The 3282-nt window shown below is 46.1% G+C and overlaps 1 non-coding gene across 1 annotated transcript; it reads right to left on the reverse strand.

Moving 5' to 3' along the window:
• Positions 1–1921, reverse strand: LOC143261087 (small subunit ribosomal RNA). The gene has a single exon (XR_013035311.1). It is a non-coding gene; the product is annotated as a small subunit ribosomal RNA (ribosomal RNA).
• Between the last annotated feature and the right edge of the window lie 1361 nt (positions 1922–3282).

Raw genomic sequence — 3282 nt, forward strand, 5'->3', positions numbered from 1 at the left:
TAATGATCCTTCCGCAGGTTCACCTACGGAAACCTTGTTACGACTTTTACTTCCTCTAAATAATCAAGTTTGGTCATCTTCCCGGCATCATCGGCAATGCCGAAACATTGCCGCGCACCAGTCCGAAGACCTCACTAAATCATTCAATCGGTAGTAGCGACGGGCGGTGTGTACAAAGGGCAGGGACGTAATCAACGCGAGCTTATGACTCGCGCTTACTGGGAATTCCTCGTTCATGGGGAATAATTGCAAGCCCCAATCCCTAGCACGAAGGAGGTTCAGCGGGTTACCCGGGCCTTTCGGCCAGGGAACACACGCTGATTCCTTCAGTGTAGCGCGCGTGCGGCCCAGAACATCTAAGGGCATCACAGACCTGTTATTGCTCAATCTCGTGCGGCTAGAAGCCGCCTGTCCCTCTAAGAAGATTTGTTTGTACGTTGGTAGTAAAAACCCCACCGGCAGAAGCCGAGAGCCTTCGAGATACCATAATTACGTCTATTTAGCAGGCTAGAGTCTCGTTCGTTATCGGAATTAACCAGACAAATCGCTCCACCAACTAAGAACGGCCATGCACCACCACCCACCGAATCAAGAAAGAGCTATCAATCTGTCAATCCTTCCGGTGTCCGGGCCTGGTGAGGTTTCCCGTGTTGAGTCAAATTAAGCCGCAGGCTCCACTCCTGGTGGTGCCCTTCCGTCAATTCCTTTAAGTTTCAGCTTTGCAACCATACTTCCCCCGGAACCCAAAAGCTTTGGTTTCCCGGAAGCTGCCCGCCGAGTCATCGTAGGAACTTCGGCGGATCGCTAGCTGGCATCGTTTATGGTTAGAACTAGGGCGGTATCTGATCGCCTTCGAACCTCTAACTTTCGTTCTTGATTAATGAAAACATTTTTGGCAAATGCTTTCGCTTCTGTCCGTCTTGCGACGATCCAAGAATTTCACCTCTAACGTCGCAATACGAATGCCCCCATCTGTCCCTATTAATCATTACCTCGGGGTTCCGAAAACCAACAAAATAGAACCGAGGTCCTATTCCATTATTCCATGCACACAGTATTCAGGCGAAGGTAGCCTGCTTTGAGCACTCTAATTTGTTCAAAGTAAACGTACCGGCCCACCTCGACACTCAGTGAAGAGCACCGCGATGGGATATTAGTTGGACCGCCCCGTGAAGAGCAAAGCCCACCGGTAGGACGTACCACATAATGCCAGTTAAACACCGCGAGCGATGAACCGACACTGTGACACACAGATTCAACTACGAGCTTTTTAACCGCAACAACTTTAATATACGCTATTGGAGCTGGAATTACCGCGGCTGCTGGCACCAGACTTGCCCTCCAATGGATCCTCGTTAAAGGATTTAAAGTGTACTCATTCCGATTACGGGGCCTCGGATGAGTCCCGTATCGTTATTTTTCGTCACTACCTCCCCGTGCCGGGAGTGGGTAATTTGCGCGCCTGCTGCCTTCCTTGGATGTGGTAGCCGTTTCTCAGGCTCCCTCTCCGGAATCGAACCCTGATTCCCCGTTACCCGTTACAACCATGGTAGGCGCAGAACCTACCATCGACAGTTGATAAGGCAGACATTTGAAAGATGCGTCGCCGGTGCTATAAGACCATGCGATCAGCACAAAGTTATTCAGAGTCACCAAAGCAAACGATGGACGAGTGTAAACACCCGCCACCGATTGGTTTTGATCTAATAAAAGCGTTCCTACCATCTCTGGTCGGAACTCTGTTTTGCATGTATTAGCTCTAGAATTACCACAGTTATCCAAGTAAATTTTAGTACGATCTAAGAAACCATAACTGATTTAATGAGCCATTCGCGGTTTCACCTTAATACGGCATGTACTGAGACATGCATGGCTTAATCTTTGAGACAAGCATATGACTACTGGCAGGATCAACCAGGGAACTATACAATATGTATATATAAAATGGACAAAATTTAAATCCTTTTCCATCGTCGCCTGTTTCATATATATATGTCAGGTCGACACACCACTTTTCTCTTTCAAATATGTACAAGTTTTGCCACATTCCGCGCTTGTAACATATCTTCTTTAACGCTCAATTTCTTTCATTTTTCTACCATACAGATATTTTACCGTACGCCCAAAAACGTACGTATTATATTTTTGTTCTATCGTAAAATCACATTTTTCTACGTACGCCAGCTTCGTACGTTTCTATCTTTGCCTTCATAAAATCACAAGATAATTTTATCTTCAAGAGTCTCGCTATTAACATCTTGTAAGATAAATGTACGTCCCAGCTAAAACGTACAAATACTTCAAGTTAAGTAATAATATATCATCGCTATTGACAAATTTTTAAGATCCAAGACACAGTTCTCTCTATATGTTTTAATATTTTTTATGTACTCAAATATATTCAAAGGAAAAAGTACATGGGTGATGCCATAGTCGTGGAAGCGCGTACGCTCACGCTGATCTTCTGACCGCCGGAAGCACGAAACCTCTGATCTGGGCAAAATCGGCAAGCCGAGGAAGAACGGACAGGACACATGCTGGACTGGCGAGAAAGCGTGTTCTTCCGCTCGCGCTAGGCATTTCGATTTCTGACACCTCTTGATTTAAAAAATCAGTTTTTTGATAGTTTTCTCTCTCCACTGGGCTATTCATTTTAGCCACAGTTTTCAATTGGTACGATTTGCTTCCAAATCTTACAGATGCATTTTAAAAAATTTTTCCATCGCTCGGACAGAAGAGTCGATTGCTCAGTGAGTACGAGTATACATACAAAGTGCATACGGGTAACCAACCCCGTAGGGCTTGCCACATATGGGCCATTCGGTCAAAGACACCGACCCGTGGCCACGCTGTGTGGAGAAAAGTCCGTAACGTAAACGGCACGAAACAGTCAGGACCGAAGCCCCGAAGGAGCTCTGAGACAGCTTCTCGACCGAGATCGTAGAATTGGCCCAAAACCCGCTCTGCTCCGTCCGCCTCGCACGGACCGTGTATCTCTTATAGATACCGAACGGCCGGCAAGGACGCCGGCGCCGCCGGCCGAATAGCACGCGCGCTTATGAGTGTAAACCGCCGCGGCAACAGACCGCCCGGCCGTGCTGTTGTAACATAGCGCGTGAACGAACGAAAAAAAAATTTATAGTAAACATTAAAATAAATTACACTACCGTAAACTAGACAAAAAATTACACATTTTTTCCCAATATGAAAATTTTCACAAACTTTTCAAAGTCCCATCGCATCGAGTAAACTTTTTTAATAACGCTTCCGCACGATTCTAAA

This window comes from Megalopta genalis, unplaced genomic scaffold, assembly GCF_051020955.1.
Source record: "Megalopta genalis isolate 19385.01 unplaced genomic scaffold, iyMegGena1_principal scaffold0033, whole genome shotgun sequence".
Lineage (NCBI taxonomy): Eukaryota > Metazoa > Arthropoda > Insecta > Hymenoptera > Halictidae > Megalopta > Megalopta genalis.